The sequence below is a fragment of the Sturnira hondurensis genome, unplaced genomic scaffold, assembly GCF_014824575.4.
Source record: "Sturnira hondurensis isolate 20B ecotype Veracruz unplaced genomic scaffold, ASM1482457v3 Scaffold0014384, whole genome shotgun sequence".
In the NCBI taxonomy this organism is placed as follows: domain Eukaryota; kingdom Metazoa; phylum Chordata; class Mammalia; order Chiroptera; family Phyllostomidae; genus Sturnira; species Sturnira hondurensis.
In genome coordinates this window covers 7,303,556-7,328,133 of record NW_028087015.1, presented here as the reverse complement: position 1 = coordinate 7,328,133, position 24,578 = coordinate 7,303,556, and the positions used below count along the sequence as shown (strand labels likewise).

Here is a 24,578-nt window from a genome sequence, read left to right as displayed (position 1 = left end):
AGGTATTATTCTGAATGGTCAATATGCTTACACAATTGAAAGTTAAAATTACAAATATGCATGCAAATACATATGTGTGGACACATGTACGTGTATACATGTATGCATATATAATCATACACACAGAGTTAAAGCTCTGTATAGCTTATCCTCATTTTGAATTAATTGAGTTTCCCCTTTACCCTAAAGGTAAATATACAAGGTCTGTCCAGAAAGTACCCAGCTGTGTAATATGAAAAATAGAGACATTTATTCAAGAAGTTACAAGAAACATTGGGCATAGAAGAATGATACCTCAGGCCCCTAAAGTAGGTACCTTAGGACCTCATACACTTCTCCCAATTGCCATCTGCTGCCTGATCATATTTTTCTGAATCTCACTGATGGTCTGAAATCTCTCCCCTTTCAAACACAATTTTAGTTTTGGGAAAAGCCAGAAGTCACAGGGCCCCAGATATGGGCTGTAGTGGGGCTGAGTCACCTGAATGATTTAATGTTTCACAAAGAAACTCTCATGCGTTGGCACACTGTCATGATGAAGCTGTCAGCCACCAGATGCCCAGAGCTGGGGCCTTGTGAATCATCTAAATAGTGTCTGTGGAGAAATATTCAAGCTTAATGCAAAATTTGATATAGATTTGTTGCTCTACTTGCTCAGTCATTTTGACTGTGATGACCACACAGTACACATGCTTATTCAACAGTGTTTACCACCCCCACTGACTAGTACAGTGAGGTCATCATTGTTCACACATGCACATTCCAGTCCACTCTCCTTGGCTGCCAGATTATATTGATGTAATGCAAAGCATTCTTGCTATATTAACAAGGGCTGGACTTTTCATGATGTACCTCATTGTCTTCATCATCTTATGGTCTTTTACACAAAAATATAGCCTCCTATACACACCATTTTGTAACATACATTTTCACCTAATTTTTGAATATTATTTGATATCTAACTCATAGAAAGCATATCATTCAATTGTATGTAAGGGTAATGAATTGAACCAGTCACCTATTGATTTTTTTCAAGCTTTTACCGTCACAAATTATTTTCCAATGAATAACTTTGTACCCGAGTCATTTCCAATGTTTGAAAGTAGCCTGCAGACTCAATCTGTCGCAGTGGAGTCGCTGAGTCTAATGGCATACGCATTTGTAACTGACAGATGTTGCCCATTGCCCAGTTCACATGCCCCCAGCTCGCCCCTCACAGCCTCCATGACAGAATATGTTACCAATCATTCAGCTTTTTGTCAGTCCAGTAAGTCAAAACTGATACCTTACTGCCATTTTAGTTTTCCTAAAGCTGAAGTTTTCACGGTGTGGGTAACAGCATAAACAATAAAGTGCGATGCTGTTTACTTGGAGGATTAAAGTTTGCACAGAGAACACATATATAAGCATTTTATACCCTCTAACACAAAAATCACACGAATTGCTTTGCTCTGTTAAGGTTTGAAGTATTTCCCATTTACTTTGGAATGTATTTCCCTAATATTTGTGAGTGGTAGATACTTCCATCTACCAGAAAGGGAATTCTAGGACTTTAAAAGTAGAGGAAAAAATATTAGGTTCCCTCATGTACATGAGAAATTGGGAGGAATATTAGACTGTAAAAAGGAAAGAGTATAGAGACTAGGACAATGTGAGTGGGTCAGAAGAACAGACAAAGAGGAGAAAGGGACATTGAGGAAGGCAAGCCTAAGGGAGTCGCCGCCCTGCCTCCACCTCCCCAGTTGGTGCCAAACAACCTGCTTTTGGGCTCCAGCAGCTGTGGCCTAACCGGTTCCTGTATCCTCCCAACACCTACACCCCTCCCAACATCCACACCCCTCCCAAAATCTATTCCCCTTCACATCTGCACCTCCCAACATCTGTTCCCCATACCACAACCAGAACGATCCTTTTAAGTAAAAACCTGATGATTCTGCTGCCCCCCTTCCTCTCTTCTCTGACTTTTCCTATAATAACTCGAGTGTCTGTACCCTCCCGAAATGCATATGTTGAAGGCCTAACCTGCAGTGTGATGATATGTGGAGATGGGCCCTTAGGAGGTGATGGGGGTGAGACGATCACTCTCTCTCTCTCCTCCCCCCTCTGTCTGCCCTGCGAGGACACAGCAAGAAGGCAGCTGTCTGAGAGCCGGGAACTGAGCTCTCCCCAGAACCCAGCCATGCCAACACCCTGGTAGCAGACCTCCTGCCTCCAGAACTGTAAGAAAATGAATGTCGGCTGCTTAAGCCACCAAACACGCTCATGGTATTTTCTTATGACAGCCCAAGCAGGCACTCGTTATATTTTCTCAGACTACCGTATACCCACCCTTCATAAGAATTATTACAGCTTAGAAGTAAACATGGACAATTGTGGTTTTCACTTAGTTACCTGACTGTCCACTTCAACAGTGAAGAAACTGTATTTGTTTTTGCAAGTAAATGTTCAATAATTATTTGGTGAAAACTAAACAGAAATAAACTTATATGTAGCACAAATTGATGGTTGCCAGATGGGAGGAGTTTCAGGGGTGAGTGAAAAAGGTAAAGGGATTAAGAAATACAAATTGGTGGTTACAAAATAGTCATGGGGATGTGAAGCATAGCATACGGAATACAGACAATAATATTATAATAACTGTGTATGGTGCCAGGTGGGCACGAGCCTTATCAGAAAGATTACTTTGTAAGTTACATAGATGTGTAACCACTGTATACACCTAAATCTAATATAATATTGAACATCAATTGTAATTTAAAAAGAAATAAAAAATAAGAAATATTAACTTTTTATAATCTTTGATTAAAACATTTTTCCAGCCCCCTCCAAAAAAAGGAAGAGTTGTTGAATAAATGAATGCTGACTGACTCTAGAATTTGCAAATCAAATATAAGTTGAATAGCTAAATTCCATTTGGTCATTCTAACCCATCGAAGTACACACACACACACACACACACACACCCAGCTATACAAGGTCTGTCTGGAAAAAGTCCAGCCATTGTTAATATAATGGGAACAGTTTGCGTGGCATCAATGAAACCCGGCAGCCAAGGCGAGTGGACTGGAATGCACACGTGTGAACAATGACAACTTCACTGTACTAGTCAGTGGGGATGGTAGGTGCCATTGAGTGAGCGTGTGTCCTGTGTGGGTGTCACGTTAAAAGTGAGCTGGTAGAGCAACAAATCTATATCAGCTTTTGTGTTAAGCTTGGACATTCCTCTGTGGAAACTATTGGGATGATTCAGGCCACAACTATGGGCCACTGGTGACTGGCAGCTTCATCACGACAACGTTCCAGCTCATGCATCATATCTGACGTGGAGATTTTGGTGAAACACCAAATCACCAGGTGACTCAGCCCCACTTGCAGCCCAGATTTGGTGCCCTGTGACTTCTGACTTTTCCCTAAACTCAAATCACCCTTGAAAGGCAAGAGATTTCAGACCATTTATGATATTCAGGAAAATATGATGGGGCAGCTGATGGCGGTGGGGAGAGCTGTGTGAGGTCCCAAGGTGCCTATTTTGAAGGGGACTGAGGTGTCATTGTCCTGTGTACACTGTTTCTTGTATCTTGTTTCCTCTTGTATAAATGTCTCTATTTTTCATACTACATGGCTGGATGCCTTCTGGACAGACCTCGTATGTAACCAAAAGCATAGTCTATACCCTGCCTCGTACTAATAAATGAAAAGCTATTTTGTTCTGCTGAGCACCTGGGTAGAGCTGGGATTTAAGAGACGGATGAAGCAGTACAGAGGTAAGGTGCTAAATTCCCTGAAGTGAGAAAAAGCTGGAGTTCCCATGAGCACCTTTTAGAAAGTGAGGGAGAGAGAGGGCCATTCGAAATGGCAGAAGGCTAGCATTGTTGTTGCAGAAATAATTGGGTAGCTTACTTTTTCGTAAGATAAATATTTAAATACTATTTATAACATTTGACATCATTTGCAAATGTAAACTGCTTTTATTTCCTGAAACGTACAGAAATATCAGGCGTGAACAAGTTTCTTTTTGTGGGAGCGAGGATAGGCAGGTGGCCCGGAGAATGAGGGAGAGGCTCCATCTGTAAACCACCACCAAGGGCAGGCAGGACTTAGGATGCCCCATCATATAAGGAAGGTCAGGATGGGGAAATAATGAAGTATCTGGAAGCAAGGGTCTGTATGGAACCAAGAGAAGGCTAGACATTAAAAATTTTTAAAAAGACTCAAATCACTAAAAGTCCTTACTCTGTGACCACCAGGAGGACGTAGCATTGGTGTGTATGAAATGTTTCCCAGTAGAATCATTTTCCAACCAGAGTACCCATAACATTACTGACTAAAGACTACCCTCTAGTGGCCCAATGAAAGAACTACAGACACTGGTAAAGCGTAGAGTAAAATACTGTGAAAGAAATGGGATACAGAAAATGCGATTAAAAAAAACGAAAAGATCTGCTTCATTTCCCCGCGGTACCAGGGAACAGTTGAACACACTAGTTAGGAAACACAGATATGGTGGCGAGCGTGCTGTGGTTAACCGCTCTTGTAACCCGGGTGAGGTCACAGGCCATCCACGTGCCCGTTAGGGTTTTGTTTAGATTTTGCTGTTTACAACCCAAACATAACGCCAGTGCAGTGACTTTCCTACCAATGACAAATGGACTGAAGATACAAAAATTGTTCCCCAAAGTGACCAAAATACAACAACTATGAGATTTTTGTTTTCCTCCTGATCTCACGTCTTTCTCAGTTAGCTACAATGTAGGTAGCTGGTATAGCTGGTAGAGTCTAGTCGTTTCAGATTCTGTGAGGCTCTCAATTTCCACACACCCTATTCACTCAACTTCTCCGAGACTCACTTTTTAAAAACACGCAATATGTTCATTGTTGCCCTTCCAATCTCCCTGGGTTTGGGGCAAAATACAGTGGAATGCATATAAAAGTACTCTGCAAATTCCTAATGAGCTACGTAAATATTCACCACTATTAGTCTTGAAATCTCTAGGCGAAGATAGTGAGGTTGGTGAAACGGATGTTTGAAGATGCTATTTAAGTTTACTTTTACGTTTTTTAAAAAATTAGCAAGTTAAAAAAGCCATCTGTTCTCAGCTAGCATGGCTGGTTTACTAAAATATGTCTGAGTGGGGCTGAGTGATTACCTAAATTCTCAAATGTATCTCATAGGTCTATCCACGAAATCAATGACTGAAATGACACAATTGTTTTCTCATGTGTCCTGAAATGTATCACAACATAAAACACTCAATTATGTGGTGTTTTTTCATCAGTTTCATTAAGTAACAGACAGATTACTCTAAATTATTAACATGGCTAAAGATAAACCGTAACTAAATTTCACACCACGTTTAATAGTTCTGAGATGCAACTTCCGCCAAGATGGAGGCATAGGTGGAAACACTGTGCCTTCTCCCACAACCAAGTTTGAATACAACAAAGGTTTGGAGAACAAAGACACAGCCAAAGAACAGAAAATTGAATTATATGGAAGTCCAACAACAACTAACCTTTCAACTGGGACGGTAAGAGGGACAGAGCCAGCAGTGGAGCAGGGTCGGGGAGGACAGATTCCCCAGACCTAGGTGCGCAAGTGGCCCGGACCCAGTCAGGGTGTGGGGCAGACTGACTGCGGATGCACAGTTGCGCACAGTAAGACGGGCGACACAGGCTCCATGGGGCGAACCCAGTAGAGGGCTAATGGCAGTGGCGCACTCATGTGCAGTGGGAGGAAACCCGTGGGCCCAGGTGACAGTGGCAGCTGCGGCACTGGCCACCTGTGGGGGCCGAGGTGGGAGGAGCAGATGGGACGCCATTGTTCCTCTTTGACCCCGCCCCCACATACAGCGTCACAACCCAGCCACTGAGTTGCCCTGCTCTGGTGAACAGCTAGGGCTCCAATCCTGCTATGTAACAGGCAAGAACAGCCCAAAAGATGGCACAAGAAGAACTCAAAGTCCCAGAGCCAATAACTCTAAGCGACCGAGAGATTGCCAGCCTCTCAGAAGCACAGTTGAAGACACTGTTTATCAGGATGCTCACAGAACTGGTTGATTATAGTCACAAATTAGAGGAACATATGAAGGCTAAACTAATTGAAGTGAAGGGAGCTGTCCAGGAAACAAGTAGCGATGGAAAGGAAACTGGGACTCAAATGAATGGAATGGACCAGAAGGAAGACTGAAACATCCAACCAGAAAGGAATAAAGAAATGAGAATTCAAAAAAATGAGGAGAGACTTAGGAACCTCCAGGACATCTTTAAACATTTCAACATCCGGATTATAGGGGTAGCAGAAGGGGGAAAGAAACAGCCACGAGTGGGAAACTTATTTGAACAAATAATAAAGGAGAACTTCCCCAGTCTGGCAAAGGAAATAGACTTCCAGGAAATCCAGGAAGCTCAGAGAGTCCCAAAGAAGCTGGACCCAAGAAGGAACACACCAAGGAACATCATAATTACACTAGCCAAGATTAAAATGAAGGAGAGAATCCTAGAAGCAGCAAAAGATAAGGGGACAGTCACCTACAAAGGAGTTCCCATCAGACTGTCAGCAGATTTCTCAAAAGAGACCTTACAGGCAAGAAGGAGCTGGAAAGAAGTATTCCAAGTCATGAAATCCAAAGACCTACAGCCAAGATTGCTTTATCCAGCAAAACTTTCATTTAGAATGGAAGGACAGATAAAGTGCTTCTCAGATAAGGTCAAGTTCAAGGAGTTCATCATCACCAAGCCCTTATTATATGAAATGCTAAAGGGACTTATATAAGAAAAAGAAGATGAAAAATATGAACAGTGAAAGGACAGCAAACTCACAGTTATTAACAACCACACCTAAAACAAAAGCAAACCAAGAGGACAGCTAGATCAGGAGTGGAGCCATAGAAATGAAGAACACATGGAGGGTTAGCAACAGGGGAGAGGGAGGAGGAGAAGGGGGGAGAAGGCACAGAAAATAGCATAGATGGTAGGTAGAAAATAGATAGGGGGGAGGGCAAGAATAGTGGGGGAAATATAGAATCTAAAGAACTTGAGACACATGGTTATAAACTAAGGGGGGGGAGAATGGTGGGGGAGGGAGTGTGCGGTGGAGGGGAATGAAGGGGGGGAATAGAACAACTGTAATGGTATAATCAATAAAATATATTTAAAAAAATAGTTCTGAGATGCGAGGGCCCAACCTTCAGAGAGGATTGAAAATGAGGGAGTTAGTAGGTTCAACCTGCTGACACAATCATTACCTAATAACGAGCTATTTCCTTGGTTTCTAGGGGTGTCCAACCCGCGGCCCACAATGGGGCCCAGGATGGCTATGTATGCGGCCCAACACAGAATCATAAATTTACTTAAAACCTTATTTTGCTTGTTTTCGTTAGTGTTTGTGTATTTACTGTGTGGCCCGAGACAACTTTTCTTCTTCTGGTGTGGCCCAGAGACGCTGGGAGGTTGGACATCCTGTTAGGGACTGACTTATTATTATTATTTTTAATCTGGTGGTATCTACCTACTAATTTTGGGGTGGGATGAAGATCAGTTGACCTTTTTTATGTCAGTTAGGTTGGCAACAACTAGTTCGACATTGACAAAATATAAGCTAATCTCAAGTAGCATTATTTAACTGAAGTCAATCTGTTTCATTTTCAAAACCACTGGGACAGTAGACCGGAGCTCATTACATTTCAAATGACATGGCATTGTTATAAATCTTAGCATTAAAGTCATGCTTTTGTCTTTGTGTGTAATTGATTTATAATGGGAAATTGTCCCTGGAAATTAGGAGCCTGTTTCAAAACATTATTACTCCCCAATCCTCTTATAGTCATTGATTACAAGCACAACAAAGTCTTTCCTGCCAAGTGCTTACGGACAGATGAGCTACATTGACACAGAAAATGCAGAATTCAGCAGAGCTTAGTGTCTCTCATTTCTAGCTGAGAGCCAGTTTATCTAAGACTCAGAATGAATTTGTTTTGTGCAACGTGTAAATAGCAGTTCATTATATTTTCCTCATTTAAGGCAGCAAGATTCAAAAGGAACACAACCCCAGGAGAATAAAACAAGGATGGATGTCTGTGAAAATTACCCCCTGGGAAAGGGGGCAGTGCTCTTGAAGCACGAGAGGAGAGCCAGGTGCTTCAGGAGTGCTGAAACTTTTCTGAGCATTAGAGTCACCCGGGAGTTTCTGACCCCGGCTGTGCCCAGCCCGCAGCCCCCATGGATCCTAAGGGAACCTCTGTGGCAGGACCCAGGCACCATTGGTATTATTATTATTATTTTTAAGTTCTTTGAGTGATGCCAATGTGCATGCAGCCACGTGTGAGAAATACTTTAGCTGAGGACCACGCACCTCAAAGCGTGAAAGCCATGCACTTTTCCCCCACTGGTCATGATATGATCATGGATAATTGTGATCACCTTCCTATTCTTGCAGTAGCCAGAGACTCTTCATTTCGAAGGTATGTTAACAGATAAACAGACCACATGCAGGAGAAAAGCAAGGGCTCTCTGGATTCCATCAGTGGGTGGGCAGAGAATTAAGGACAGCGTTGAGCAGGTGCGCAGGGCTCCCTGCTGGGGACTGTGGGGCACAGGCAGGTCCATGGCCCCATGCTGGTGATCAGGCAGCTCCTAGTGAACGAGCTCGCCAAGGAGAAGTAAAATTGTGCCCCAAACAAATTGTGAGCAGAGCTGTATTCTAAGGCAAAGCAGGATAATAAGTAGATGTTAACGATGAAGGAAGGTAAATATGAGCATAATACTGAAGTCACCACCTGGTTGATTCCAAAGATTTTCGGGGGGAAAGGATGCATGACAGGAGAACCTCACCAGTGGGGCACGGGCTGGGAAGGGAGGGTGGACTTCACACGCGGCTCTCAGGCGGGGTCCTCACCATGTGGTGCCCAGACCGCAGCGTCAGCATCGCCGGGTGGCCGTTGCACAGGCGCAGCCCTGCCAAATCCGACACTGGACTGGGGGTGGGAGGGGGCGGGGGAGGGGAGAAGGAGTTACTGCTGCTGGTGGGTGTGGGGTTCCCAGGGTCACAGAAATGTTCTGGAACTGGCTGTAGCGGCGGTAGCACAACTTTGTGACAACACTAAAAGCCATTGTGTTGTGCGCTGCCGTGTGTGAATTGCAGGGTATGTGAAGCAATTAAACTGTTAACACACTAAGAAAAAGGCAAATTAAGTCTCCAACTAGTGGTTCTCTAACTTCGGCGTACCTGGGAACCTTGGTAAAAATACATAGTCCTAGACTACTCCACCCCAGGCTCGTCACTCCGAGGGTGGGGAGAGGGACCCCAAAGTCTGCGTTTTCTTCCAGTGCCCCACCTGACGCCGATGCTCGGAGAAACGCTGACCAGGCCGCGGGGGCGGGGGGGGGGTGGCCCTGGAGAGGCGCATGGCTTCCGGCGCAGAGGCGGACTGTCCCCCAGCGGCTCTGGGAACAGGGGTGGACAAGTCCCTCATCAGTCTCTTTTCTGGATTCATTCCTAGCCTTCCAGGAATGTATTTTCTCAGTGTAAAGGGAACAGTTCAGAGGCAGCCACTTTAAGCCAAATGTGTATATTTTGAAAATTAAATTTTCACTCAGTACAAGTTCAAAAAATGAACATAACATTTAAAAGTGAAGCAAAAATGAATTAAAAGACCAGAAGGCCTAACAGTGACTTTCCTTTGCTCGGTGTGCACTCTCCTCCAAGGGGGCAGTCTGGTGGTCTCGCACTGCGCGGCCCCCGGTCACCCACTATCCCAGGCAGCGGCCATGACTTTGCACAGAGGGGGCTGAGAACTGTGAAGATGGCTCGGGTCAGCCCTCTGCTGGCAGGAGCCCAGACTACAGCAGGTCTTAGGGAGGCAGAATCATGGCCTGGAATCGCATCCCCAAAGTTGTCCTGGTCCTCACCCCGGGAACCAACGGGGAATTAAGGTTGCAGATGGAGTGAAGGTTACCAGACTAGGAGATAAGCGTGGATCATCCAGGCGGGTCCAATACAATCGCAAGGGCCCAGAAAGTAGGAGACGCAAGCGGAAGAAGTCAGAGATGAGGTGCTGACGGGAGCAGGGTCCGAGAGACTCGACTGCTTCTGGCTCTGGAGATGGAGGGAGGGGCTGTGAGCCAAGAAGCGTGGGAGGCCTCTAGAAGCTTCCGACACATGGGACAGAAAGAGCAGCGGTAGCCACCCACACCTACACCCTCAGCCAAGGGCAACCCCCGTACCCTCTACAGACCCTCTCACCAGGCGCGGCCCACAGAGCATGGCAGCAGGGCCCTCCCTCTCCCGCAGCTGAGCTGCGACAGGCCACTCGGCCTTCCGTGCTGGCGCCTGGGGCTGCAGCCTGGGTTGGGGATGTCACGGTAGACGAGGGCCAGGGCACAAGCAGGCACAGTAGTGCCAGGGGGCCCATCCCAAGGCTTTTCCTGAGAACGAAATTCTCTCTGTGGTCTGGGATGATGTATGAAGTTGAGCATTACGTCATCCATCCACATCTACCGAAGTGGGCGCGCCCCACCTGCACAGGCTGATTCAACGCCGCCGAATAGGTCGAATAGGTCGTTTTGCTGAGAACCGCTCCAGAGGACAGCAGTGCTAGTCAAGGTCTCCAAACAGAAGTTCTGAAAAACCCACGCGCCTGAGTAAACCGCGCCCTCTGTGCCAATCTGCTGACTTTGGGTTCTGAGACACATTTAGAACCTTATATTTTGTATGAGGCTTAAAGTATTTTAGCCTCACATCTGACACGGCTATCCTTCATTTCTCTTTAATTCCTGACTCGTTGTTTCACCGGATTAAAAAACAGAAATACGAAATCTCAAGAATGAGCGAACAAACGATAAGGACATGGAGCGACATGGGTAGGTGTCCCAAACTCAGAGTTGACCCCACGAGGCCCGACGCAGGTTTGTAGGGCATGACTCCATTCGCAGGAAGCCTACAGACCGGACACGCGCACTGCCGTTTGTACCCGGAGTCCCAGGGCGAGTGTCCTTGATCTGGGCATGGGCGACCTCGGTGTGTTCACTTTGCACAAACTCAGACCTAGAGTCGGTGCACTTGCATTTGTGTGCACTTCGATGCAAAGTTCAAGGAAAGGTAAGCATAGGGGTAACGCTCTGTGGGAATCTGAATAAGTCAGGTGCCATCACTTCCCTTCGGCATTACAAAACCGGGGAGGGGTTGGGTGCTGCTCCCCGTGAGTAAGGGTGAAGGTCAGGGGCATGTCGTCCACTGCCCTGGGTGAACAAAGCCGGGTGCATAGCACTATCTGGTCTTCCTTTGCGAGCCTAAAGCCAAAAGAGGACGGCGGGAATGGCCAGTTTTTCGTGGCCCTGGGCCATTCATTCTGCCACCAAGGAAAATGAGGTCGCGGCAAGTTTGCACAGCGCCCCGACAGTTGTGTGGCAGTCTGTGCCCCGAAGCACGTTCATCCCCCCAGCCTGTCAGGGTCACACCACTGCCGGGTCACTGCCCCCATTTCCAGCCGTGCCCGAAATCTTGATTTAATCTTCCTCGACCCTTTCCTTTCATCGTCCCCACTTCTCTTCGCTTCTCATCAAAACCTACCTGCTCTCATTTTACTATCATAGAATCTTCCATAGTAGCTAGTTCTTTAAACAGGTGGTCCTTGATCCTGGTAGCCCATCTCTATTCCTTGAAGGGTTTCTAAAAACACTGGTACCTGGGCTCTCTGCAAACTCATTACACAGGAATTTACAGAGATCCACCCCTCCTCAACTCTCCCCAGCCACCATGGGTACCTTTACAACTCCCCCCAAAAATGCTAATGGGAAGGCCAGAGTTGAGAAGCTCTAACCCAGCTTATGAAGGTGACTGAACAGCATTTATGCGGCATCCCTCCCCAGGGCTGGAGCTGAAGTTCGCTGCAGTCTGAAGGCTGAAGGAAAGGAGAGACTAACTTAACGTACTGTCCTCCAGCCCTGGGCTGGGCTGAGGTCGCACAGTGCTGACCAACTCTCCCCGGCTGTGGTCGCAGCCTGGAACGGTTCCAGCACAGATGGCCCCACTTACAGAAGGAATGCCTGGCTAAAACAGTATTTCTTTTTTAAACAAATAAGATTGTAAGGCCTCTACTGCAGAACTAAAGGTGTGGGCATTGGCCTAGTGGCTTTTTAATGATGTGTAAAGGTCTCAGCTGATAGTCAATGAGGTGTAAGTTTTACAAAAGCATTGCGTTAGTATGAAATCATACCCTCTCTTTGACTCAAATTTTTTATTTCTATATTCTAAAACCTAGGAATCTTAAGTGTGAGAAGAATGCCTACTAAAATTCTTACCTTCTTTTAAAAGACTGTTTGAAGGAGGGAGGGAAAGCATTTGCCCTGGTTTTATTTGCTGGGAGAAGTTATGGCGGTGGGAGGGAGGTGACAGACGGAAGGGTTTCCCCAGCTGGATGGCAGCCCATGAGCCCTGTGCCGCCAGTATGGCAAGATCCGCGCTCCACGACGTTGGGGTCTAAGATCAGGGTTCAAGCATCTTCTTACCAGGGTCAAAAGGAAGACAGCCTGATCTGCGCACTCTCCAGCCCTGTCTGTTCTCTGGGACGGGCATTCCTGGGACCTGGGAATACGTCCACAAGGAGCCCACAGCCTCCTTTTAGACAAGGACCTGGAAACTGAAATCTTTGAGTTGCTTACCCAAAGGACTCAAGCCCAGGTGGTCTCTTGTCCCCCATCTGCCCTCTATGGGGCAGAGATGTCATGGGTGTGTACAGTCCTAGGACAATGGGCTGTTGCTTCCAGGGTAAGAGTGGATGGTGATTGGTCAGAACTTAAGCGTGTGACCTGGGATGGTCCTCCTGGTTCCAGATGGAGGTGGATGGAAGTAGAAGGGTGGGTGGGCCACAGACTCCCCCCTCAACACCCACAGACTTGAAAATGCTCAAGTTAAACCTGGCCTTGCCCTGGCTGGATTGCTCAGTTGGTTAGAGCATCGCCCAACGTGCCAAGGTTGTGGATTCCATCCTAGGTTAGGGCACATGCAAGAATAGACCAATGAATGCATAAATAAGTGGAACAACAAATTGATGTTTTCTCTCTCTCTCTAAAAATCAATGAATAAATAAGAAATAAAAAATAAAATAAATCTTGTCTTCCGGGTTATTGGGAAGGCATATTTGGTATTTGTCTAGGTAGGAGGACAGACTTCTGACACTGAGATAGAGAATAAAGCGTAAACATTAATGCTCTGTATTTGAACTTGACCATCCAGGTATAGGCTTATTTGTCTAGGAAGGAGACTCAAGCTTCCTTAAATTATTAGTCTGTTAGTGTGCTTACAACATTTAAGTTTGTAGGTATGTGATATCTAGTTCTCCATTTGTGTTTTTATCTCCCAGACTCACACATTTCAGAAGTAACCCATCTCCAAGCCTCACCCTAGACCTGCTGAACCCAGTGTCTCAGGCTGAGCTAGTAAATGTGTTTTAACAAGCTCTTCCGACGGTTTGCACCCACAATTCATTCACTAACCACTAACTTAGGCTCTTATCTCTGCTCTCATTTTTTATGCTAAGTCCATATGTCAACAAAGCAGTGTTGAGTATTTCTTTCATCTGTGAGTGCGAGGCCCATGCCGAGGCCAACGGCATTCTGTTCAGGAAACAGGCCCGCTAAGCCCCGGGCCTTGTGGCTTCCGCTGTGACTCTGCTCAGTCCGAGCACATCGTGTGGGGGTGGCTGTGGGGCCTCGCAGCCACGCAGTGAGCTCAGAGCATTTCCGCTCGTCGGCGGTTTTTCCTATTTCGGATGGGCATTCTTCCCTCCTGTTTCCTGCCCAGCTCTTTGACCTGATACCTGTTCTCCTTCCCTGACTACCTCTACTCCTCAGTGCCTCCCACTTGTGATTTCACACACAGCCGTCTCACCCAGGGCCACCTCACCTCTCCGGTCGGTGAGAAACGTTCTCCTTCTCACAGAGCCTGTCCTTAGCAGGGAGGCCTCGGGAGGCCTTGGGAGCCCAGGCCGGGGCCCCATTCCAACCAGTTAGGTCCCAGTCTGAGTATGTGTGGTGGGCGTGTGCTACACGAGTAGGAAAACAGATGCTTTTCCTTATGCTGCTCACACGTCAAAAATGTCAAGGGACATCCCCCCCCATATATCTAGAGGCTTTGGGGCACCACTGCCGTATTCTACAGCCCTGAGCAGGCACAGGTTATTAACATAAGTCCAGCCTTTCCACCCTGCCCACCCCTTAATGCCTGCATCTGCGGCCTGTGAGAGCCTGGCATCTCACTGAAAAGCACTCCAACACCTCCTGTGAAGAAACCTCATGGCCAAGGGCAGAGAGCATCAACACTTCCTTCAGAACTTTAAACAGAGGCTGAATTTAGTTACCTGGCCCCACTCCTCCATGCTCAGGGTCTTTTTGTTTAGCAGAGTGGTTGGTTTTTTTTTATTTTTTTTGCACAACTATAAAATATTCTAGTGACATATCCAGTCCACACCCTGTAATTTAGAAATTTAATGTGTATATGTAGTTCATGGAAGATGAAAAGCTGTACTTGAAATTCAAGTACAGCAATCAAGTTCAGCAACTTATTAGAGGGCTAGCCATGGCGAACGTCACTGTTCTTCCTCATTAAGAGGGAAGCGTCTCTGAGATGCTGTGTCAGTGGGATGCTGGGACAGTGATCCCTGTTCCAGCTATTTCATGTATACACAGCGCCATGCTTTGCAAACTCAATTAGAAAAAGCCACATCTAAATGCAGCCAAAGCAACTGATACGGACTCATGCAAGTTGGGATTTAAAAGTACTGTTTCCAGGCAACAAAATAAAAACATTTGGCTAGTTGTGCAAAAACTTTTAAATCTGACCCTCTAATTTTAAATTGTTGGAACAGTTTTCAAGTACAAATTTCACAGAAAAGAAAAAAAAAAACTCCAGGGGATGATGACGATAGCACAGTAAACCATACCACTTGTCACAGCTACCCTGTGTGATTCCTGTTTTCTCCGTCTCATCAAGGAGGAGCACTTTTAGGATGCAGTGTGACCTGCCCAGATTGTAGCCATGTGCTAAGAGGTCGAACGTGAACCTGAAAGGCACAGCTCCAGACGGTGCAGGTGGAACCCATGGAGGATTTTATATCAAGGACAACTCTAGTCATTAATCTATTGATGAGGAATGCATTTTTTAGCCCCTGCTAAGGGATGGACAAAATTCATTTCTACCAAGAGAGCCTCTTTGTGCAGCTCTGTTCCACCTCAGACCTACTTTCGGAGCCTGAGAACCAGGATTCGTATTTCCACCAAACTCCTAACCCAGAGATTCTCAACCTGAGCAGTACAAGAAGTTTTCAAACACGCAACACGTGACTATTTAGTCAGGGGCACTGACCTCTTTTCCTCTAGATTGTGAAATTTAAAAATGACAACAGCCAACACAACCCTAGCCAACCAGTGTGACTCAATCAAAATTATACCTATGTTGTTGTCAGCTCAGTGACAAATACGACATAGTTTTGGTGTGCCGCAGAGTTTTGTGATGAGTGTGTGCATGTCAGGAGATGGAAAGGGTTGAAAACTGCCATTGTTAATCTGTGTTCTGGGGCCAGTGTGCCAGTCCCTGCCCAGAGAGTAAATGGGAGCTCCTGGGTTGTGCTAGGGTAGTGTTCATTGTTACATGATAGTTCGCACTAGAGACACTGATACCTACTGAATGAAAATTAGATACAGGAAGTCCCTTCAGGCCTTGCACTCCACCTTTCTCTCTCCTCCTCGGCGTTGCCTGTGGAGGTGTCAGGCCTCTCCAACTCAGCACCGTCACTGCCTCAGAGCCCCCGTGAAACCCACGAGTGTCAAAAAGAGGACCCAGAAGTTCATGCGGCCCCAGTCAGATTGTTATGTCAAAATTAAGCGGAACTGGTGGAAACCCAGAGGCACGGACAATAGGGTGAGCAAAAGATTCCCAGACCTTGGTGCCCAGCATTGGTTATGGGACTGTTTACAACAAGCAAACAAAGCACATGCTGCCCAGGGGCTTTGGGAAGTTCCTGGTCCACAGTGTAAAGGAGCTTGAACTGCTGCTGATGCGCAACAAACCTTACTGTGCTGGGATTGCTCACAGCGTCTCCTTGAAGAATCGCAAAGCCATTGAGGATGGAGCAGCCCAAATGGCCATCAGGGTCTCCAATCCCAATGCCAGATTGTGTGCGCATTGTATTTGTGTTAATAAAACCTTAACATTCTGCAAAAATAATCATATAAGGATTGAAAGAAGAAAAGAGACTGCTCAACAAGTCATAATGATCAAAAATAATTATTATGCTTTAGGAACTAAAAGATAATGTAATTCCATAACCTGGTTAAGAATGGTAAAAATAAAAACCAAACTAGAAACCTTATTTACTCCATTTGGCTGCTCAGCAATACTTGTAGTAGCCACAAGGTGGCGCTCACTTCTCAGAAATACAACTTGAGGTTGAAAACCTGACTCCGAGGAGGATCAGAACAGTCTAACATTAAAATGTCTTTCAATAGAATGGTGTCGGTTTCCAGAGTTACAGAGAAGTATACATTAACTACATGAGCAGTGACATTCACAAACGTATATAGGTGCTGGCAATCATAAAGTCGGATGTGGAACATAATGGTTCCTGCTCATTTTTACTTATTTGAATTTATTTCTCCTTTAGGCTCTACGTGTAAATTAACATACATCGATTTCTCTTCAATGTGTTAAATGCTGAGCAGTGTTTAAAATGATGATCCCTTTCTACCTGGAACTCATAATGAAGAGATGGATCAATAGATTGAAAACCTCTAGGGGCGTTAAGGGGAGTTAGCCACGCTCTCGCCCCTCCCACTGGGATCCCAGCATCCCTCATCCCGCCCTGGCCTGTCTGCCGGCCTCGGCCTCGGGGTCACTGTGTCTCAGACCATCTGGTCTGCAGAGCCGCCTGCATTTTGCCATTTTTCCTCCCTCCTCCATATTCCCATCAGCTTTTCTTAGTTTAACAAAGCAAAGCAATGAGAACAAATAGTTACTGCATTTTTTAAAAATTAGTGCATTTTTAATGTGTATATACTTGTGGGTTTATGAAACGATGGAAAAATTAAGAACGATCTCTGTGTTTACTGACTGTGCTCAGAAATGTAAAGGCACTCACTGTTCACATGGCCTCTTTTCCTGAATACACAGGGGAACGGAAGTCGATGTGAGAAAGTGGTGTAATAATTTAAGGAACATTTGGAAGAAAGTATCAAGGGGCTAAAGTAAAGGCTGCAGGACATGCTCGGAGGTGACAGGCTGGGACAGGGGACTGAAAACAAAGAAGAGAGGAGGAAACGATAGGGAACTGAAAGCCAGGGAAGTTTGACTTTGTTCCAGAATGTCCTGAAAACTTTGCACTGTCAGACGGGTTACGTGATGTGGGCTCTGTCTAAGGCATGATTCCTCCTGGAGAACTGTCGACTGATCAGAAAGCCTCCTCGGTCCAGCCTCCTCAGTCCGATTAGCATGCAACCCACTCTTCCCACTTCTGGTCCACTGACATCTGCGGAGACTGCACGCCCCAACACCTGAGCCTACTGCAGATTCAGTCTGTCCCACTTTGGCTGTGTCCACTGTGGTGGCTTTAATCACCGCCAAAGAGTTCTCTCTCCTATTACCTACTAATACAATGGCCGTTTCAAAACTGTCTCTTTTCAAGTTCACAGAGCTGGCTGGACCTGCACTCCAGCCGTTAGATGATTCTGCAACCAACTTGCCTGGCCCTGAGCCATTCCTCATGAGCTCACACTTCCAGGGAGCGTCATCCCTGACCCACCCTCCCTCCCAGGGGGTCCCCCTCTTGTCTCCGGCTAGCCTCCCATCCAGCTGCAGGAGGCAATCAAATAAAACCTGTGTGAGCTTTAGACCCAGAAGGTTGGAATTTGAATTCCAGCGCTTCCAAATTACATGTCCCTGGGCAGGAGACACAATTTTTCCAAGACTGTTTTTTTATCTCTAGAAGTTGCCATAAAATTACAACCTCCCCGTGATGTTCTCGGGATTGCCAATGTGTTATCTGGGAAAGCACTTTCCATACTATGTAACCAATGAAAATTCCCACCGGTCCTATCTGTTGACTCTAAAATTCAAGGATTTTAAGCCTACAAAGTACAATATGTTCCCAAGTCCCCAGGGTTGGGGCCAGGGTGGGGAGAGTGCCTTAGTCCAGGCCAGGCAAATCTGTGACCTCACCCTTTCCCATGGCCCTCCCACCACAACCTTCTCTGATAAGAACACATCTTTCTCGCTGTTAGTCTGTCTGCTTTATCCTGAGCCTTAAGTTCAAACCCTCCCATCCCAGTTTCTATTCTCTGCCCTCTCTTCTTCCTTCACATAAGCATTCCAGTGTGACCCTCTGCATTGTGGTCACCTCAGCCTCGGAGAAGAATGTGACATTCCCATCTCCAGCCCCGAAACACGTCACCCCTCGCACCCCAAGCACGTGATGACACTGTGATGAATGGTCATAACCCTGTGTAGAAATCCGTAGACTCAATTTCATGGCTTCCAGAGGACACTCCGTCAGAAGCACCTGCTGATACATCATTTTGCAGGCTTCTCACCAGCAGCCCCAGGGGGTCCCTCTGGAGATGACACGTGCAATGAAGGGTGTCAAACAGCAAGCACTGCATCCGGGGGCGGAAGGAAAACCAGTCACCAGTTTTCTGCCAGGCCAGGCTTCTGGGCTCCATTTGGATTTGGGACACAAAGCAGTGTTCCTCAGTCCTGAGGTGGAGAGAATGGTCTGTCTCCTGTACCCTCATGAAGTCTGCTGCTAGGACTTTCTCTCTGTTATTCCCAAGCACTTAATCTCCACGTGTAAGTGACGATTTTCTGGGTACTTGCTTCTGGCTCATGGGCTGTCTGTCTGCTTGCTGCTCATTTGCTCTTATTGTGAAGTAAACCTGTCCTATTCTCTTTCTCAGAACTCTCAGAGAAGTGTGGCAAAAATTGCTAAGCAGGCCAAATCAGCATCGATTCGGGTCTCTCCTCCATTAACGTCATCAACAATTGTTGATGTCTCTCTGTTATATGTCTTTGAGGCACGGGCTCCTTGCACAAGACTGTTGAGACGTGGGTCTATGTGTGCATACATTATAGATGATATTGATGGCCTACCATTACCAACCTCAATGTTTTCCCTCCCAACTAATTTCCCACCTGCACACTCATGCATCTGTTCATACACAGACATACGAATGTGCCTGCTATTTTTTTACGGTTTGCACAGGGAATAAAAAGCCATTTAAATAATAATTTAATAAGGTAAATTTATTTGTTTTTAATAGACAAATATGAAAATATATCCTAGGACTTTATTTTTTACGAACTCCAGCTTTCTTTTTTCCAAACAATGTCAAGAACGTTAGATTAAGAGTGTACAGGGGGAAGGTGCTGTCCTCACAAAAAGCATGTGGAAAAACTGCAGGCCTGTGCAAGGATACTCTTCAATAAAATTAAAATGCAGATCTCTGAACAAACGGCACAAACACGGGGCAGGGTGATCTGTTCTTCCCAGTCTCAATGCCTGGATACCTCTGCACACGACTGCCACCATGCTCATGGCCTGAGGGAGGCGCTGTCGGACCCTTAACACATCTAATGCAAAGCCGAAGTATTTTCAAGTTACCTCTCTCTACATATCTGCAATGGAACAAAACAGAACAATAACTCCAGGTAACATAAAACTAAATATTCTGGCCCAAAATTAATTTAAGAGGGTCCCTAGGAACAGGAGGCTATTTATTTACTGGACCCAGAAAATAATTAAATAAACGTAACAAGTGGAGGAATGGCTGGTGACTCTCCGCTCCTCCCCTGGGTCTAGCCCTAATTTCCTCCTCCTTCTGTCCTGACACTAGGAAATGGCGAATTATGTTCTCATGGGACCACATCCAGCCTGCAGCCTGCTTTTGTAAGTAAAGTCACATAGACTCAGAGCCGCACTCATTTGTTTACTCACTGTCCAGGGCCGCTTTCATTCTGCGACAAGGTGGGGTGCTTGCTACAGGCTCTGTAGCAAGTACTTCATTTTATGAAGCCTAAAATAATTCCTATCGGGGCCCTTTACAGGACAAGTGTGCCCGCTCCTGTCCTTGAACTGTAGCATTTTTCACCAGGGGATCCATCCACGGGTGACGGTGGTAGGTATAAGGGACTTCGATGCGTGTCTGGTCAGCCAGGGGCACCAGCTTCTCCCAATGCACGTCTGCAATGAGATGGATTACCCTCTGCTGGCTGTTTCTGGGAGCCACACACAGGCACGTGGGAAAAGAAACTCGGGGTGCATACCCGGAGACTATGAAGTATCAGACATGAGCTTGGGGGGCAGTGGAGAGTTGCACCAATGAAAGAAAGAAAGAAAGAAACAACCAATCTCTTGCCACACGATGGGGGTTGCCTTCAGACACAGTGCTCCAGGCTCTCCGCTGGGGACAGCGGGACTTCACAGTTCTGGAAAGCCTGCATTTGTTCCGAGATGTCATTCCCTGCCTGATCACTAGAGTTCAAAGCTGGAAGTATGTGTGTGTGTGTGTGGGGGGGGGGGGTTAAATCAATAGGAAAAATGGAGGGCTTTGTGCAGAGAGAGAAAATAACAAGAAGACACGGTGAAGAGATAGGCGTTGGTATGAGAAAGGAGTCCGAGGTGAAGAAGAGCACATGTCTCCTACCTGTACATATTTTTGCATAATCTGGCAAACGACAGATTTTAGTCCAATAACACTATACACACCAAGGACATAGACATGCATGGGGAAATTCTCGACGTGTGGGAGGAGTGTGTCAGAGGCGAGATCTCCGGATGAAAATGAACAAAAAGAATGGAAATAATGGGCGCATGACTCGTCCCACAGAACCAGGAGAAGCTGGGAGGTGACTCAGGCTGCAGGAGAAGGATTGCTGACTGGGGACCCCGCAGGGGAAAATCCTTGGCTTTCCAAAATGGGGGACAGCGCTACGTCTGAAACTGTGTCCAGGTGACTCTAGTACTGGCCCTGGAAACATTTCGGAACTAACTGTCCAGTTAGCAGATGGCGTTTGAGCACAAGAGGGCGAAGCGAGGCTCTGGGGAGGGCGTGGGGGGCGGCGTGATTCACAAGTTCGCGTGTGGGCAGCGTGCCGCACGGCGCAGCGTCTAAATGTGCAGCCCTGAGAGCCTGGCTGCTGGCATCTGAGATCTGAGTCCACCCCACCGCTCCCTCGCTGTGTGCCCCCTGCACAAGTTACTTAACTTTTCCTTGGTCTTTTCATGGCCTGTGGATATACGACTAGCAGAGGGTGTTGTAAGGGCTGACCACGTTGACGCACACACAGGACTGGAAACAGAGCCGATCTCAGGTCTGTGCTATGTAATCACCAGCTATTATTATTGACGGTGCTGCCAGCCCAGCAGACAGCAGAACGCCGTGGACATGGGTCAGGTTTCAGCAAAGCCCTTCCCAAACTCTCACGTGACGCCACCAAGAACCACCCGCATCAGTCACGGCACAGACCCAGAGGTCCGTGTCCGGTTTCATAACGGCCATTGCACTTCAGCTTGATGAGGCTTCTCTGCCGGCAAGTCTCACGACTGTCCTCAGTCCTGTCCTTGTGCAATGGCTTTATCAGTAAGACCTGAATCTATTTTATTGTGAAAAGCTGTCAAACATTACAGTCATGCAAAAATAACTGTCACTAGTTACAACTAACAACATATGAAAGTTTTATACCTAAAACCCTAGTGATTTCTTTCTCTCTTACTGAACATATTCAAATGAATACTGAAAGACTTAGAGAAGATACGGAAGAGTATCCTGTGAGGCCCATTTTGAGATAAACCTGGGACGTTTGTATTCATTCTTTCAATTCACTCAAATATTTATTATTTAATATATGTTAGGCATTGTCCTAGGTACTTGGAGTTTATTGAAACAAAACAAATAATCTGCCTTTGTGAAACTCCCATGCAGGCAGGATCCTTGCTAAGTAGAGTTTCTATAATGAGATTTTGGGTTCATCCTAAGATTTCCCACAAACTACGTGTAAATTGATACAATTAGTGATTTTTTTCTCATCTATAAAATGGCAATAAAATACTTTCACTTCATATCATGATCCAGGATCATTCATCCAACAAACAAATACGTATCACTTAGCAGCAGGCTGAAGAAAATATATGGGACAAGGTCCCCATCCTCGAGAAGGTCAACCTTTTATTATCAGGAAGATAAAATCAGGTAGTTAACATTAATACCAGTGTTTCTGTGGAAATGTAAGCTGTGACTAGTAATGCACTTGTACAAATATGGTTCGCGAGTGTTCGGTAGGCTTCTGGGGGGATGCTCAGTGTAGATTTTGGCTGTTACCTAAAGCCCTACGCCAACATCTCGGCCAGCACCCGGTAGTATTGCCGACGCTGTGGTCCATGCTCAGGCAGGTGGCGGGATAACTCTAGACCTTCCATAAAACCTGGAAGGTTTCCTTCCTGAGAAACATCCAGTTTTGTTGCCAAATAGTCTCTTCTCCTACCTAGTCAAGGGGTACTGTGCCTGGGAGAAGTTACCCTCAGAACCTGAGCCTGCATGCACATTTTGACATGAATTTCCAAGTGGACATTCCTAGTTCCAAAACATGCCAAGGAGAAGTGCATTGAGGTTGGTCCCTGGAGGTGGAGTCAACATGAATTGACAGCAGGCAATTTCCTGGAGTGGGGGATGGGTTGAGTGATCCCGGGAGGAGCCATTCCTCAACTGTAACCCTGTTCTCTCTCCCTGCTTTTCCACCCCCGCCCTCGGGTAACCATAGAAGCCATGCCCTCATTCCTCCATGCACCTACTTCTGCTTCCTCCCAGGAGGGGCTCTGAACAGTGGCGTGCTGGGTGCCCAGGCTGCCAGCTGAAGGGACCGTAAGTTCACCCAGGAGCGAAGAGAGGCTGCAGAAGTGTGGGAGATTCCAGGAGATGGCTCCTTTCTCTCCCTCGTTTATGCCACTCGTATTTTACGGTACACAGGAGAGAAGGGAGATACTTTCGTCCTTTATGAATCCAACAAGTAAGTATTAGAGCACCTATCATGTGTGAGGCAGGGTTTTAGCAGGTGGCTGGGGAAGACACACAATAAACACATTAAAGTGTATTAAATATTAAAATATCAACCAAGTTAGTGCTGTAGATTAACTTGTGCCCCACCCCCCCCAACGATCCTGATGCTGAAGCCCTGAACCCCCATGTGGTTGCATTGGTGATGGAGCTTTTTCAGAAAGTGACTAAAGTTAAATGGGGTCGCAAGGGTGAGGTCCTAATCTCATGGGATTGGTGGTCTGGGGGCCTCTATGCAAAGAGGAATCTCTTTCTCTCTTCTTCTCTGTCTGTCTGTCTTTCTCCATGTACATTCACCGAGGAAGCGCCTTGTGAGTGAACAGTGAGGAGGCAGCCATCTGGAACCCAGAAGAGGGCTCTCGCTCGAACCCTTGCATGCTGGCACTCTGCTCTCGGACTTCTAGCATCCTGAACGATGAGACAATAAGTATGTGTTGGTGGAGCCACCCAGTCAGTAGTACAAGCTGACTAACACAGTGAGGCAGTGAGAAATGCTTAGAATTAAAACCTAGCGCAGCAAAGGGACAGAGAGAGAAAAGACACAGAGGTAGTCAGGGAGGGCCTCTGAGGGGGAGACTTTGGCTGAAACTGAATGCAGCTAAGATTTATTCAAAGGCAGCCCTCTGGTCTCAGGTTGAACAGTACTAGCAATCAGCATAGGACAGGGCTCATCTTTAAAAGCAAATGGGACTGCCTCATTTCATTAGAATCTTTGTGGGAAATAGACTGTCCTCCTGCACAGAGAAAATGTTACACTAGGCAATCTATGCTTGCTAGGGTTAGTCCCTTAAGCCCCGTGCCCCCATTTTCTGGGCTGTGAAGTGAGGGTAATAGTAATTTTTACCTCTTTAGGTTGTTGGGAGGTTTAAATGAGTTAATGCACATGGACCAATGCCTGACACACAGTGAGTGCTCAATAAACACTAGCTATTGTTATTACTACCACCACCACTACTATCTCTAGTATTATAACAACTACAGACAGAATAGTAAAAAAGAAATTTCAGCAATGGTACCTTTCAGTTACATCTTCTCTGAGCATGCTAGTCCTGACCATCCCTGGGATATTAACCTTGCTTGTCTGTCTCCCCCCCGCTCTATCAGAAGAGCAAAACCAATGATGAAGCACCTGTGTGGTGCACTACAAAGTCCGTTGCATGAGTTCAAAGCCAGCAGTGACAAAGGCTTTCTCCCGATGGAACTAATTCTTTCTGCTCACTGATACCAGGACACTCCTGAGTACCTGTTCTGGTTCTGTCATTTTTTATAGGTCAGGATGCAAACAAAATACTGTCAGCAAGATGAAGGCGCTCCTTCAAGTGTTCCTGAGGAGGAACAAGAAAAACAAAGAGATGGAGCAAAAAGAAAACAAGAAAGAAAGAAGCAGGGGTGAAGGAGAAGACCTGAAAGAAAAAGGTGAATATGGGAGCATGGAAAGGCCGTTAGGAAGTCACTGACTCAGGGACTCAGCTGCTGACACAGGCAAT

At 46.2% G+C, this 24,578-nt stretch overlaps 1 protein-coding gene across 3 annotated transcripts in view; it reads right to left on the bottom strand.

Annotated features, from left to right (window-relative positions):
* PDE4D (phosphodiesterase 4D) overlaps positions 1-24,578 on the bottom strand; it is a 1,308,441-nt gene that overhangs the window by 686,752 nt on the left and 597,111 nt on the right. The window lies entirely within an intron of this gene.